The 16712-nt window shown below is 37.7% G+C and overlaps 1 long non-coding RNA gene across 1 annotated transcript; it reads left to right on the forward strand.

Moving 5' to 3' along the window:
* The first annotated feature begins 3549 nt into the window (after nucleotides 1–3549).
* LOC140638029 (uncharacterized) lies at nucleotides 3550–5882 on the forward strand. The gene is made up of 2 exons (XR_012035150.1): nucleotides 3550–3741; nucleotides 5627–5882. It is a non-coding gene; the product is annotated as an uncharacterized lncRNA (long non-coding RNA).
* Nucleotides 5883–16712: the final 10830 nt, after the last annotated feature.

Genomic DNA, 16712 nt, shown 5'->3' on the forward strand with positions numbered 1-16712 from the left:
TATCCTTACCTGTGATGGCACTTATTTAAAATATTGTTCAAATATAATTATGAATTCTTATGGTTTTACAGAAATCAAAATACCTAGAACAAATATATGCAAGGGTAACACGTTAGTTGCAAAAGTTTTTCCTCTAAATAGAGTCTCCAAATTTCTTCTTACTGAATAGAATCAACCATGTAAGTGGTTGATTGTGGTAGAAAATATTAATAAGCCTACCAGCAAATTGATTCAATAATAAGTGGTAGAAAATATTAATAAGCCTACCAGCAAATTGATTCAATAAATGCTTACTAGGTGCCCAGTAGGTATTTGATACTGATGAAATGCAAAAACTGAGTAAATCTGTAATTTCTTTATTCCTCAGTATCTTCATCTGCAAAATGGTAACAACAATAGTACCTAAATCAAATATTTGTTATATTACATGAGTTAACACATGTGAAGAACTCAGGGCAGGGCCTGGCATCTAGTAAATGCTTAAGAATGACAGCTATAATGATTTTTAAATTATTGTATTAGTTGTAATTGTAATTATTATAATTATTAGCTGTTGTAATAATGAAGAGGAATCAGCCTAATAGGCAAGATTTAAAGGTAAACATATAAATACGGACCTCCTGTAGTTGTTCCGGCTGCTTCTACTGTTTTTCCAAATCTCATTCACCTTGACAACACCCATGAGTAACAAGTCTAGTCCAGAACTGACCCAGCATTGGACATGTCAGAGACTTTTCTAAACCAAACCAATAAAATAAGGTCTTGTCTGACCTCTTCGTCCCCTTCACTCATTTCCAGAGAATTCTTGGAAATACTTCTTTCTGGTGAAGGCCCAAGTTTCCAGCTCAATCTGTCCTGGACCACTTTCTATCTTAAATTGAACCCAAATATCAGATTAACCCTGAACATAATCTGTTGGTCTGTTCCTTTCGGGTTTTGTTTCTGTTTTGCTTAATTGGGGGAGGGGGGGAGTATAATCTATAAAACAAGGATAATTATAAAAATAAAAACATATAATCCTGTGAGCCAGACACTCTTGAGAGCACTTTCTTTGTAGTATCATTTAATTCTCACAATAACAGTTATTATCCCAAATTTACAGATGAGGAAGTTGAGGCACAATGAAGTTAAGCAATTTGCCCAAGGTCACACAGTTAGCCAGAATTTGAAACCAGTCAATGACGTCAAGCACAACAATATACTGGTCCTTATCCTACTCCATTCCCACCTAGATAATGTTTTGCCTAAGCCAAAACTTCTGTGTTTCAGAACCAAAAGCCCCAGGAGCTCCTTAGAGGGGAACAAAAAGCATTTGTTTTGTCCTGTTCAACAGAGCTTAACTGCGCAGTTCCTACAACTAAGTTACCATACGTGCCCAGGACAGTCCAGGTTCGCACCTGCTTCCCTGGTGACAATTATAAAGTGCACTCTCTTTCATTCTCAGTGACATCTTTCTGAATAATTTAAATTATGTGTCTGATCTATAAGTTGGTGTATTTGAAAACGGGAAACGAATCTGTGTGTATAGGTAGATGCATTTCCCCTGAGATTTTGAATTCTTTACCTTTAAAATGTTTTTGCTTTTTTCTTGAATCTGCCTTGCACAGATTGCTACCTTTAAAATTAATTCATCCATCTTAGTAGTCCGCTGGCAATAGGGGTAAGGTGGTATAAAGGAGTAATGGGCTTCGGCACCCATGACACAAAGTGTTGATAATAATTCTAATTAGATCTCAACTACTTTCCCATTTTTCTGCTTAGTTCATGAATTGTTGTTGAAGATACTTTTCTAAAAGTATTTGAATGTGTCCTTGACCAAACACCTTTAAACACTTTCAATTTAAAAAAAATAATAAAAATAATTTTTAAAAACACTTTGAATTTTTTTCACCTCTATGTTGACATATCCACTTATCAGATTATTAAATAAGAGAAACACCCTCTTTGATTTGTGAAGTTTTACGGGGGTGGCCTCAAAGCTTTCACACATTTTGAGGGTATATATAAAGTAAAAAGTAACAGGTTTTGTTTCCCCCAGTGAATTTTCGTGGCTTCTTGTTCTGGTTAATTGTCCTTGAAGCTGCTTTGTTTTATGACTTCCACTTGTCTTCTCTTAATCCAAAAATAAATAAATATAATTCACAATTATACTTCTTTTATGTGCCTTCCGGGTATTTTCCCACCACTTATCATTGTTTTAAAGATGGAGTGAGTCTCCTGTTACAGTTTATAAGTAGATATCTGATTAGAACGCCCTTTGTCTTCTCCCTCTGGTAAAATCTTGTCTATCCTTCCAAACCCACATTAAATATCTTCTCTTCTGTGAACCCTCTAGCCAGAATTAACTGTTACCCCCTCTGTGATATTGCAGTTTTGTTCATTCTGTATTGCGATTTTACCCTCATCTGTCACTCCATCCATTGTGACCTCAATCAGAGCAAGGACTATATGTTATTCATTTTTATATCCCTGCCTTGGGTTTAACACAAGGCCTGGAACATATGTACTCAGGAAATGCTTGATGAATGAATAACACTTTATAGTACACAAAGTTATTTCAAATATCCATTTCATAGATGGAAAAATTGAGAAATACCAAAAGATAAAGAGTATGGAGAGATGCTGTAAATCAGACTATAGGCTTCTAAGTAGATTTATACAAATTATACATGACTTAGTTTTCCAGGGAAATAAAGGTAACATTGATGTAAGAAGAACTATTTGATTTGGCAACTTTTTCTAGAGTGCAGAGAAAACTTCTGAAAAATCTTTTCTGTTTTGAGTTTGCAGTAACAGAGCTATCAGATTTGCTAGGAGCTTCACCATAGCAGCTTCACATTACACAAACTATACAGGACACAAGGTGTACACAAGTCAAGGAAGGCAAGCCTTGAAACTCTATTTCCCAAGTAGGCTTTCATGACTTTTATAATGGCCTTCAGAGTTGACTGGCTTCCAAAAAACAAACTTTGGCCAATGTTCACGATGCCAGCCCACCAAGAAAACATTTATACAGCAGCAGACCATAGCTAAGACAACATGGGGAAGACTGCTCTCAGACCACTGAAAATTTGTCTAAACTCCCTTTGGAGAGGTCCTATCCTCTCCTCCTTAAATCACTCACTTATTTTTCTCTCTGAGAAGGAAGGGATGCAAGAAAAATACATTGACATAAATTTCACTTTACCCCTGTACAAGAAATGTATGAATTTACCAAATTTACTAAATTTAATTAGTAAATTTGCTAAATACCTCCAATATCATATATATGTATGATATATAGAGAAAAATAATATATTTTCCTTCTGCTCACATTACTTAAATCATTTCTAGTCCATAAACAAAATATATTAAGTATAAGCAAAAGAAATAGGGTCAGCAAATTGAGCCTAAGTTGCAGTGTGCCATAGTAAGAAGAATTCTGAAATAAGTCAGGGGTGTTTGTTCTTTCAGCCAGTATTTATCAAGCACCTGCTGTGTGTCAGGCACTGAGCTACATGTTAGAGAGTCAGTACTAGGCAAAATAGACATGGTCTATGACCTCACAATGCTTACAGTCTCACAGGAAAGCCAAGACTAACACTTAAAGCAATAAAGTATAACTGCTAATATTTTAAAAAGTCAAGGGAAAGCCTAAGGAAGGAATATTTAAAAGCTCAGACTATGGATAAATATGTTAGTTAGACAAGGGAGGGGAAGGAAGATAAGGAAATGAGAAAGAGCTTCTGCAGGGAGAGAAAGGTAAGGAGACTAATGAGAGCTTACTGCCACATGTTCCCTCTGATTAAGAAAGAGTAAATCTGGCTATTTAAGTAATCACAAGAAATTAAGAATATAGGGAGAGAGTCAAAGCCTGAAGGGGAGATAGAACATATATCCTGGAGTACCTTATTAAGTCACATTAAGGAGCTAGGACTTTAGAACATTCAAAACAATGGTATAGCAGTAAAGTTTCAAGCAGAGTAAAGACATGATAGACCATTCATTGACTGCTGGATGAAAAGGGGATTGGAGGAAGTCAGAGTGGTGGTAAGGAAACCATTAGGAGGCTATTACAAAGTCCCAGTGTAATAGTTTGCAAAAATGGCCATAAAACGTTTCTTTCCCTCTATCCATAAACTTTGGTGAGTGAATGAGTCAGGTGCTCTGGGTAACATTAACAAATATAGTGCAAAGGCCTGAAAAGTACTTCTACATCTCTTTTATTGTGCTTGGAATACTGAGACCACCATGTGGGTGAGCCCACACTAACTTACTGAAGAATAAGAGGCCACTTATCGAAAAGAACCCCAGCATCTTAGTCAAAAGCCATATGAGCATCAGCTGACAGCCTGCCCACTGCTAGATATGTGAGACCATGGTAGGTCGTTATGCCACCAGCCATCTCACCAACACATCACAGACACAAGAGAAAGCCCAGCAGAGCTTAGCCAAACTGGTCCAGACCCAAAGAACTACACAGCTGACACACATAATTGTGAGTTAAGTAAAATGATTTCTTTTTTTTTTTAAGTAAAATTATTTCTATTTTAAGCCACTACTAGGTTATGGGAAAATTTGTGTTGTGTAGCAAACACTAACTGATACACCTGTCAAGAGATGATACTGGCCTGAACTAGAAGGTTAGCAGGGAGGACCAGCAGAAAAGAATAGGATCAGGAGGTTATTAGGTGTTTTGGCCAAAAGAACTTCATGATGTTTGGCTTGGACCAATAGGTAGATGGTGGGTCCTAATGGCTGAGCTGGAGGATTAGTAAAGGAGAAAAAAATATATGAGAAAGAGGTCAAGTACAATTGAGAACACAATTGAGAACCTCAGGTGTTTGGGAAACATCAAGGCAAAGTTGTCAAACAGACCAACGGCTAGATGGCTGGAGAACACCCGAGAGAGATCCAGGCTACAAACACAGGCTTAAGATTTGTTGGTGAAGACATTGTGAAGGAAGTCATGAGAAACTTTCCCAAGCATAATGAGGAGAGCGAGAAGCCTAAGGGGGCTCTGGTAATTACCAGGTGTCATTTTGGGCAAGCTACTAAACATCTCTGAGCCTGTTTTACTACCCGTAAAATGACGTAATGTGAACTGACTTACAGAGCTATAAAAAGCTTAAAATCTATTGCATTCCAATCATCTGACACATATTAAGGGATAGAAAAATGTTGATTACCTTCCCCACCATGTACAATCGAACTACACAACACTGTAGTAGAGTCAGTTTTGCTCCATTTTTTATTCTTGAATATTTGTGGATTAGTGTTGAGATTGAATCGTGGGCAAGAAGTGTGCTAGGGTCTTCATTCTCCTTTTGAAATCTTTAACAATCTGTCTTAAATTACATGCATCAGAATTACCTGTGATGATTATTTAAAATGCAAATCCCTTAGCTCTACCCGTGACCTTCTGAACCAGAAAGTCTAGAGGATGCAAACAGAAGTCTACATTTTTAATAAGCTCCCAAAGTGATTCTATGCATACATCCCAAAGGTTCATAACCCAACCCTTCCCTGAGGCTTCTTATTAATAATTTAAAAACAAGCAGAATTGGTTGAAATTTATTTGATATCCTGTGAAATTCACACATAAACAGCTACTACCTAATCATCTCCCACAACTCTCCCATTGCAGGAACCCTGCCCCTACTACCACAACATCACCCAGAAAAACTCTACAAACACTCCCCCTGCCGGTGAGTTCGACTGGCCTTCCTGGAAATGGAAATCCCTGGCATCCTCCTGAACCATTTTGTGCTATTTCTAGAGTGGAGTCTGACCCATCGCACCAGCGCAAAGCGTCCTTTTCAGAGCATGCTTGATCTCCTGTCGAAGCTCTGTCTCATTCCTCAGGCAGCTCTGCATGGTTTAATACACAGTTACATACATTACATGGTGTCAGACTCATGAACTCAGTTGCTGACTAAGAATAAATATTGTCTCACAGCTGTTAGAAAGGTTCAAATACTTTAAACTGATTGCAGAAAGAAAATAGGTCCAATCTGTTCTGTTCTGCAAAATGTCAATAGACTGTTAAGCAGGCACGCCTGATACTTTGCTTTTTGCACAAATTACAGGGTGGAATAGAAACCAGGATAGCATGAATAGAAAGTCATATTTCAGGAGAATAAAGGCAGTGGCAAATCAATGAGCTGAACCTGCCCAGGTAGCTACTTGTGGGCTTCTGAAGGAAGCTAAGTCCATGTGAAGGGGGGAGGAGCCCTTCCGTAGACAGAGCTCTCTGATCACGGGGCGCTGTTCTAGGCACATGTTTCTGTGAACTTGCTTGTTCTCAACACTTGGGATCAAAAATGCGAGGCCCATAAATATACTGTATTCGTCTTTCTGAGAGCAATTTGCCTATTTCTCAGCAGCTGGAGTAGAAAGAAGGAGATAAGCTAGGGAGCCACGCATATGTTCTAAAATAGCATTAAAGGCCTATGATTAAAATACCTTTAAATCTGCTCAATGACACATTCCAGCTCAAAGTGCTTCTTCCCAGCTCTCTCTGTCTCAACCCCCTCCTGCAGAGAGCCTGTACAAGTGCCAGATCACCACTGTTTGAAACAAAGGAAAGATAATCCTTCTCTGAATAAAATCATTAAGAGTGAAGAAGGCCAAATCTCCAAGCTCTATTATGAGATTGGGTTTTATATTTCTGCTGGTACATTTTGAAATATTTATTTTAAAATAATATATTAGCAGCAGGCTGTTGATTTCTTCCTGTTCAAATGCTCAGCTCCCAGACACCCATGTTAAAGCACATTCTGTGTCCTTAACATAGCTCAACCCCAATAATAATCACAGAGGAGGTGTGGTGCTCACCCCAAGAGCATTGTATACCACTTTGTTCCCACTTTTACATGTAGAAAAGCCTTTGGTCTTAAAAACATTTTTTTTATTCTAGAAGAAACCAATATATATGCATATTTTTCTCCATCAGAAAAGGGCATGGCTAGAGCACCTGGGTGTTTCAGTAGTTGAGCATCTGCCTTTGGCTCAGGTGTGATCCCAGGGTCCTGGGATGAAGTCCATATGGGGCTCCCTGCAGAGAGCCTACTTCTCCCTCTGCCTATATCTCTGCCTCTCTCTGGATCTCAAGAATAAATAAATAAATTATTTATTTATTTATTATAATTAAATATTTTTAAAAAAAGAAGAAGAAGAAGAAGGCACGGGTCAAAATGAAAAGTTAGCATGTGCCTCCATATGCTTGCTTTGGCTTGCTTTGACTCCACAAGCACTGAATGTCATTGTCACTAATGGCAAATTCCCTCCTGCACAACTTTAGTAGCAATGGACACTGGGCAACTCAATCTATGGAGAGTCTCCAACTCAAGAGAACTTTGATAGGTCAGGTAAGAGAAGGGGGATTGCTTATGTCGCTCCTTTTGAGAAATCCCTTCTCCCTCTTCCCTAACTAGACCTCATCAAAATGAAGTTTTCCAGAGTCTCTGAATGCTAGAGATTTCAAAATCTGAGGATTTAAGGAAGAAAAATCACTCTCTAATCACAATAAATTAAATTAAACTCATTCCAATGTAATTCAATTAACCCCTTCTCTATTTAAGACACTGCTTATTGAATGATTCAAATACAATAGATTTTGCAAGCTTTTTTCATTACAGTTTACCAATTGTTTTACAACCAAGTAAAATAATATAAGCCTCATTTTTAATACCATAGGAACTCTGGGGCTCAGAAAATTTAAGTAAACTTATGTAAGATCAAGAAGCTAGGATATACAAAATAATCCTGAAGCTACTAATCTTATTACTTTAAAGATATCATGTTGGAGGAAAAACTAGTTCTAGGGCAATATCTTAGTCCATTTGGCAGCTCTAATAAAATACCATGGACCAAGTGGCAGAAATAACAGAAGTTTATTTCCTATAGTTCTGGAGATTGGTAAATCCAAGATAGAGGTGCCAGCAGATTTGCTATCTGGTGAGAACCCAATTCCTAGTTCATTTCCGGTTTGTAGCACCTTCTAGTTATGACCTCATGTGGAGAGGGGATGAGGGACCTCTCCCCTTTTATAAGAGTACTAATATCATTTATTTGAGTTCTCTTTTCATAACCTAATACCTCCTAACGTTCCCACCACTTAATATCTTAATACCTTGGGGTTGAGATTTTAACATATGGATTTTAGGGTACATAAACATTCAGCCCATTATAGGCAAGACCTAAAGATTAAATGAAATACTTGATGTGAAAGCCAGAGGTGAAGGTTCACTGGATTCTTATAAAGTAGGCGTACACCTAGAAATAACCCAATTTTTTAAAAAATCCTGAAGCCTTTGAATAACCTCAATTGCTATTTTCAACTTGAAGTTGAAACTGTACCATTTCTTGACAATCCAAATTGTAATGATTTTAATGCAAAATTGTATGTCATTTCTGTATTTTCAGCTATTACAGTAAATATAGCTGTATCTACAGCTATAAATTTGTGTTGCAAATTTGAGCTGTATTGAGAAGTATCTGAAAACATACCGTGTTCTTCCCCCACAACTGCCTTGTGAGGAAAACAATTGCAAGTAATGTCTTCTATTAAAGTGCTCATGTTTTTATCATGTGACCCTCTATACAAGTCATAACTAAGCCAGGATGCCCACAACAAGAATTCACAGATGCCCATTTCTGAATGGATGACAAAATAGGTCCCAGAAATTGCTAATTGAGTCCTGAAGGAGTTGTTGAATCTTGGAAAATGTTCCAATGTTCCATAGACCTAACTTAATTGTGAAATTTGGAAAGCAGTTTTCTTTTTTTTTTTTTAATCCACTCTATTTTTTTTAAGATTCTATTTATTCATGAGAGACAGAGAGAGAGAGAGAGAGAGAGAGGCAGAGACACAGGCAGAGGGAGAAGCAGGCTCCATGCAGGGAGCCCGATGTGGGACTCGATCCCGGGTCTCCAGGATCACACCCTGAGCCAAAGGCAGGCACCAAACTGCTGAGCCACCCAGGGATCCCCTGGAAAGCAGTTTTCTATGCTTCCTCATTGCTCCGTGACTTCTCAAAGAAAATCCCAACTACTTAAAGAAGATAATTCACTGAAGCATAACTAGCACTGTATTCATCAATGTTACCATATTTTTTCAAAATATTTTATTATTTATTTATTTATTTATTTATTTATTTATTTATTTATTTAAGAGAGAGACAGAGAACCAGAGAGCACAAGTGGGGAGGAGAGGGAGAAGCAGGCTCCCTGCTCAGAGTGGAGACTCGATCCCAGGACCCTGGGATCATGACCTGAGCTGAAGGCAGGCGCTTAACTGGTTGAGCCACCCAGGAGCCCCAGTATTGCCATAATTTTTAACCACAAATAGGGAGAACTTTTTTACTTGCATTTAAAGCCATGGTAGACATGAAAAGGTGCTCAACATCACTAACCATAAAAATTTCAAATCAAAACCACAATGAAATATCACCTCACACCTGTCAGAATGACTATTATCAGGCAGATGAATGTTGGTGAGAATGTAGAAAAAAGAGAACCCTCATTGAGCTGGTGGGAATGCAATGCAAACTGGTGCAGCCATTATAGAAAATAGTATAGAGGGTCTTTAAGAAGTTAAAAATACAATCCAGCAATTCCACTGAATATTTATCCAAAAAAATAACAACACTAATTCAAAAAGGTATATGCACATATATGTTCATTGCAGCATTATTTACAATAGCCAAGATATGAAAGCAGCCAAAGTGTCCATCAATAGATGAATGGATAAAGATGTGGTATATCTATACAATGGAATATTATTCTGTCATAAAACAAATGAAATCTTGCCATTCACAGCAACATGGATGGACCCAGAGAGTATTATACTAAGTGAAATAAATCAAATAAAGAAAAATATCATGTGATTCTACTTCTATGTGGAATCTAAAAACCAAAACAAAACAAAACAAAACAAATAAAACAGAAACAGACTTATAAAAATAGAGAACAAACTGGTGTTTGCCAGAGGGATAGGGAGTGGGAGCACAGACAGAAAAGGTAAAGGGAAGAGGCATCTGGGTGGCTCAGTGTGCTAAGCACCTGACTTTTGATTTTGGTTCAGGTGATCTCAGGATCTTGGGATCAAGCCCCACATTGGGCTCCATGCTCAATCGGGAGTCTGCTTGAGGATACTCTCCCTCTCCCTCTGCTCCTCTTCTGAATGCTCTCTCTTGTTCTCTCTCTCTCAAGTAAATGAATAAATATTTTTTTGAAACAAAGTAGAGGGGATTAAGCAGTGCAAACTTCCAATTATAAAATATGCAAATCATGGGGATATAAAGTGTAGCATAAGTGATATAGTAAGTATATTGTAATAAATTTGTATGGTGACAGATAATAGATGACTTATCCAGGTGATCATTTTGTAATGTACATAAATGTTGAATCACTATGTTGTATACCTGAAACTAATATAATGTTGTATGTCAATTATACTTCAATAAAACAAAACAAATAAATAATTCCCTGAATTTTCTGATAAAAAAAAAGAAATCCAGCTAGCCTTGACCAAAAAAATAAACAACAGAAAAAATTCTCCTTAAAAATAGTTTAGCAACTTTCTACGATCTATAAATCTATCATAAATGATCAATAAAATAAAATTTTCCATAACATAGTGAAATCTCAGAACAAGTGGGCTTTTACTTCTCTTGCTATGTGTTCTGTAATAAACAAACCTAGATTTAATTGTTTCTGTTCTTACTAGACATGTTATTTTGGATAAGTCACTTTGCCTGTCTGATCACACATGTTCTCACCTTTTAAAATGGGCATAAAATTGGTTCCTATTTCATAGAATTATTGTGAGGTAAAAAGAGACAATACCTTGCAAGGTATTAAAAACAATTCTTAGAACACAGTCTTTTCTTTTCTTTTGTTCTTAGTCTCTATGCCTGGCTACTTGACAACTATAACCTCCACAATGGCAAATATATCTCACTGAAGTTTGCAATCTGAAACATTAAAAAAATGGTCCTCTTTCTCTGAATTCTTCAATATCCCCACCCTACCCCAGGTCTCCACATTTCTAAAGTAAGTTGCAGGAACAGCATATGGAGGAAGGTGTGAGTATAAAGTGAAAAGTCTTAGAGAAAGACCCTTCCAGATAGGGGCAGGGGTTAATTTACCCAAGATATAAACCAACAAGAAGCAAATTATGGTCTGCCCATTTCATCACAGTATCACTCAGGCAGTTTCTGGAATTGGGTGTCCTGATCTCTACATATACTCTTTCTCTAGATCCACAACCACAGTTCCTTTTAAACGTGTATAAAATGCCCTAACAAATAAATAAAAACCCAGCTGCTTTTGGATGCCATTTCCACCAAGGGACATGATCAGACATGGCTGATAAAACTCTGGCTGACAGGCTGTCAGAGGAACATTTGTTTTCATTCTCTCACACATAAAAGAAAGTGCTTTTGAACCTATGAAACATGCCAATATGCACATTAAAATACATTCTTCCCCATTAGAAGTTTGACTTTCAAAGCAATGTAAAGGTCATGTATCAAAATTAAACAGGTACAAAGAATCTCAGATATCAACAATTCAATGTTAGAAACTTGAAATGGTTCAATGAAATGAAATATCCATATTTTGTTCACCAAGTGAAAAATATTTTTGATTCACTACAGAAAAGGGATGACTGACAGGCTAACAAGTTAAGTCTGAGACTTTAAGAAGCAACTCAAAGTACCTTGAGTTGTAAGTGATATGAAATAAAAAGCCACAAGTGCTAGAAAGCAGATGGGGGATGGAAATGTAGCCAATTTTTCAATGCAGTAGAAACATCTTCCTGGTGATGCTTAAGTAGGGAACAGAGTGAGAAAATCTGTACAGACTTCTGAGTTAGAAATTGGGCAAATGTTTTTTGGCCTGTTAAAATGTCATAGGGTGATTAAAAAATACTAGTAATCTAATGTCAAAGGAATGAAAGATAATTCTCCATGCATCCCTTTCTTCCTAAAAATAAAAGTCCATTAGGCAGTTTTGTTTATTGCCAAGGAGATAAACATTTTTTGTTTTGTTAAAGGCCAAAAATGTTGATAGGGCATGGTTGAGTATAAAACTACTTTGAAGAAATCTTCCACTATAGCCTTTATGGTAAAAGATTTAATCCACTGATCTCATTCAAATGCCTATAAAAGCCAGGCCAGCAATAATAAAGTAATAATAATAAATAGTAGGTAATGACAAATAAAGTAATAACACTTACAAAGCACTTACTGTGTACAACTTACAGTTCTAAGTGCAATATATACACTTAAGAGATAGGTGTCTTTTGTTTATGAGCAATTTAAAGATGAAAACCTAAAATGCAAAAAAATTACATAACATGACCTAGCCATACAGCTAGTGAGTGGTGGAGCTTAGATTCAAACTTGGACAATCTGGTTCTGGGGGCTGTGCACTTAACCACAGATGTAAGAGGAGCAACAGGGGAAAGAATGATGATGCAGATGCTCAGTTTTATTTTTGGGAACAAAAGGGAGTGGAGGGGCCTTTAGCTAATTGAAGGAAAAAAACCATCTATGAGTCAAATTCAATCCTTGGCTCTCTTTTTGGCAGCCTTAGGCTTGAAGAAGATAAGGACTTCATTGCCCAACATAGGACATGGTGAAAGCTGTAACCTTGAGCATTGAGCAGGGTAGTAGTTCAAAGTCTCATGGTAGCTTTATTCCCAAAGACCAGGGAATCCGTGAAAATGGAGTTCTGTGGAGTGGCATACACTGGGCTATTTGTTCATAGTACCATAAAAAGGACAAGATCTAAGCCATTGACAGCTACATGAGTTCCTATGGAAATGGAGGCAAAGAGAGCCAGGCAAAAATTCCTGGAACAACACTTAGTTCTTGAGAAGAGATGTTACCTACAGAGCCAGACACTTTCAAAAATATCTTATGGAATCAGACAAAAAACAACAGCAATTGTGATGTCCTTAGATAAGAGAGCCAGGGATTGCTCTTATTTTTTCTGGACTGTGCAAATCACAAGGTTTGGAATAACCCAAGGGATAGGGCAGGACCTGTGAGAAAGGAGTGATCTTAGAATATTAGAATTCATCCTTAAAAAATGAAAGCAAGAAAAAGTTCTAGGAGGTAAAGACCTTGTCTACCTTCTTTTCCAAGAATATCCCCAAAATTGAGCACATGTCTGGCATATAATAGTCATTTAATGACTATTTATGGAATAAATAAACCAGATTTGATTTTATTCAGAAAATAAAAGGCTACATGGTATTTCTTACATCTCAGGATCTGCACCAACTCATACTCTATTCATTGTTGATTTATAGGTTATTTTTAAGCTGAAAGGGACTTCCACAATTATTCCTGTATTTTATGGATGAGGAAAACTGGATCACCCAAGAACCCAGCCAGTTAATGGAAGAACTAGGATTAAGGACGCATCCAATCCTTCCTCGCTCTAATACTTACTTACCTTCTCAGATAAAACTACTTACTTATCTTCTCAGAAATTCTTATAGGATTGAGATAAAAATGCTGTGTGAGTCACAATATTTTATACAATTGCTATCTTTTTGCATTAAAGGTTTTGTGTCAGCCATGCTGTTGTGGTCATGCAAAAGTAATTTCTACCTCCTATGCCTGGCCTTTGTGGCCTCACCTTCAACTTTCACAGACCCCATTTACTTCTACCCAGAATGCTTTCCCATACTACTTCTTTGTCAGAACATGTCCTACTTGGAGCTCAACCTTTCCTCACCACGAGACTTCCTTAACTAACAATTCTTTCATTGAAAGTTTATCCATTTACAACTGGGAGCCACTATCTGGCAATGGGCCCTTCCCACATTCAAAGAGGCAATTAGGGTCATTCACTCTAAATTGGGTCAAGTGAAACATCTTCTCTGTAATAGATAATTCATCCAGTCAGTTTTATTTGCCTCTGACTCATTAAAGCAGACATTTCGAAGCACAAATCTCTTACCAATAATTTCTAGTGAGTCAGTGTTTCGTTTGCTTTTAACTCAAGTTGGAGGGGCTAATCTTTCTTTTCTTTATTACCCTTTTATGGTTTTATCCTATTCTTCCTCAGAGGTATGAGAAATATTTCTTCCCTGGTTGGTTTTGAAGAAAACCACTGGAGACAAGAAGAAAGCCACAGAAATCAGGGTGGTAAAAAAGCAAGATTACAGTTAGAAGTGATGTCAACATCACGGAGCCATAAGGTGTCCCTCATTTTTTTGACCCCATTCCCAATAACAAAAATTCAGCACCCATCCCCAGAAACAAAAGTGCCTTTGGGGATGCTGTAGGCTCCAATGCCAGACCCATGGGACTCAGAAAGGGTCTCGCCTATCCGTGTATCAGACAATGAGCGGACAGACCTGGGTCCTATCTGTAGACTCTGTAGCGGCAATGAACTTGCTCTAGTCTCTCTCAGCCCACGGTCTCGGAGCCTCTGGAGAACACTGACTTAGACAATTACTCATACATTTGTGGAGGTCCAGATCTCCAGAGAAGTTCCAGCACTCTTTTGGAGCCAAAAAAATACAAGTTTGGATGCATTAGAGTGGCTAAGAACAGTTTTACTTTACTTATATTACCCATCTGCCAAGGTGGTATGGCTTAGGGCCAAGAAAGATCTTCCTCAGCCTGTGATTTATCTTGCAGGGGAAATGAAGAGTGTGTAAGTGAGATTCCAACTTTCCCAGTAGTGCAGGAAGCTGCACAGGAGCTCATTTCTCTCTCACTCCATCTACAGAACTAAATCAGGAGCCCCATGACCAAGGGCAGAGTCTGGGAGATGGGAATCTCAAAGTGACTTCAGCTATCATTTAGAGTAAAAAACAGGAAGCTACTGGCAGGTTCTGAGCATAGGAATGACATAACTGCTAAGAAGAAACAAAGGGTAGGCAAGAGAGTAACAGTAGAGGACAGTTAAGAAACTCTTGTGATAATCCCCAGGCAGTTGGTGACATGGTTTATAATGACAGAAATGGTCATATTCTGAATATCCTTTGGAGGTAATGCTAAGAGGTAATGCTGAATGATTACATAGACGATTTCAAAAGAGACTCCAAGGCTTTGGGCTGCAGCAATGATGCAGTGTGTAGCATCTAGCAATGATGGAGATACATTGATCGAAGTCAAAAAAACTACGGAAGCTTTGGGGCAAAGATCAGGTACTCAGCTTTGGACATGTTACATTTATTTTTTTTAATTTTTATTTATTTATGATAGTCACACAGAGAGAGAGAGAGAGGCAGAGACACAGGCAGAGGGAGAAGCAGGCTCCATGCACCGGGAGCCCGACATGGGATTCGATCCTGGGTCTCCAGGATCGCGCCCTGGGCCAAAGGCAGGAGCTAAACCGCTGCGCCACCCAGGGATCCTTGGACATGTCACATTTAAAATGATTATTAGATTTTTTTAAGTCAAAAGGTCAAGTAGGTAGTTAGAAATTCAAGCCTGGATTTAGGGGAAATATCTACGATATAGTTCTAAATTGTTTAGTCATCAACACGCAGATTGTTTTTAAACCATGAGACTTCTGACAACCATGCGTGCAGAGAGACAGGAAAGTTCACATGTAAGCTCTAGACTACTTCTGTGGGAAAATGAGGAAGAACCAGCCAAAGAAACTGAAATAAGGGAAAAACCAGAAGAATACAGCATCCTGCAGGCTAGGAGTAAAAGGAGCTTCTGGAAGGAGGGAGTGATCAACAGTACCAATGTTATAGATATGTTAATAAGATGAGTGCTGTGGCCATTGGTTTTAGAAACCTAGAAACCATTGATTGAGTTTGAGTAGAATGATGAAGAAAAAACCTAATTGAGGTGGACTCAAGAGAGAGTGGGAGGAGGGTAATTGAAGACATAAAATACAGAAAACTAATTCAGAGAGTCTTTCCCTAGGGGAAAAAAAGAGAAAAGAGTCAGTAGTTTGAGAGCAAAGTGGGGAGAAGACAGGTTTTTATAATCTAACAAAGCAACTGCATGTGTATTGGTATAAGACATTACACTAAATTTATAGAGAAATTAAAATTTTCCTTCACAATAGAAGGTTAATTTTTATCTGATTCTTCTTGAATAGCTATGTTTAAAACTGGCATATATTTTGTTAACAAGAAGACAAAGTTGTGGAATCTTATAATTCAACGTGGGGATACAGAGTCGTGTTAATAATTCTAATTGGATACAGTCCTCAATTAAATATTTCTTTCAAGGACAGCCCAGGTGGCTCAGTGGTTTAGCGCTGCCTTCAGCCCAGGGCCTGATCCTGTTGACCCAGAATCGAGTCCCACATCAGGCTCCCTGCATGGAGCCTGCTTCTCCCTCTGCCTGTGTGTCTCTGCCTCTCTCTCTCTCTCTCTCTCTCTTTCTCTCTGTCTCTCATCAATAAATAAATAAAATCTTTTTTAAAAATATTTCCTTCAAGATTTTGAGTATGAAAAAATTCTTATTGATGCTTTCCATTATTACAGATTACTGAATTTTTTTTAACTCTTAGTCCTAGAGTGGATATAAACACCACAGAACCTAAAATTGAGGTGACAAGCATGGGATGAATGGTTAATACATCTAACAGTATGAACACATGTGCTGAAACTGTTATAGAATTCAGAGACATATTAATATATTGCCAGTCAGTAACTGTATATTTTTCATGTCCACTTTTATAAGTAAATGATTCTGGGCTTGTACCAAAACTGGCTATGAATTCATTTTAATTATTTT

The sequence above is a fragment of the Canis lupus genome, chromosome 8, assembly GCF_048164855.1.
Source record: "Canis lupus baileyi chromosome 8, mCanLup2.hap1, whole genome shotgun sequence".
Lineage (NCBI taxonomy): Eukaryota > Metazoa > Chordata > Mammalia > Carnivora > Canidae > Canis > Canis lupus.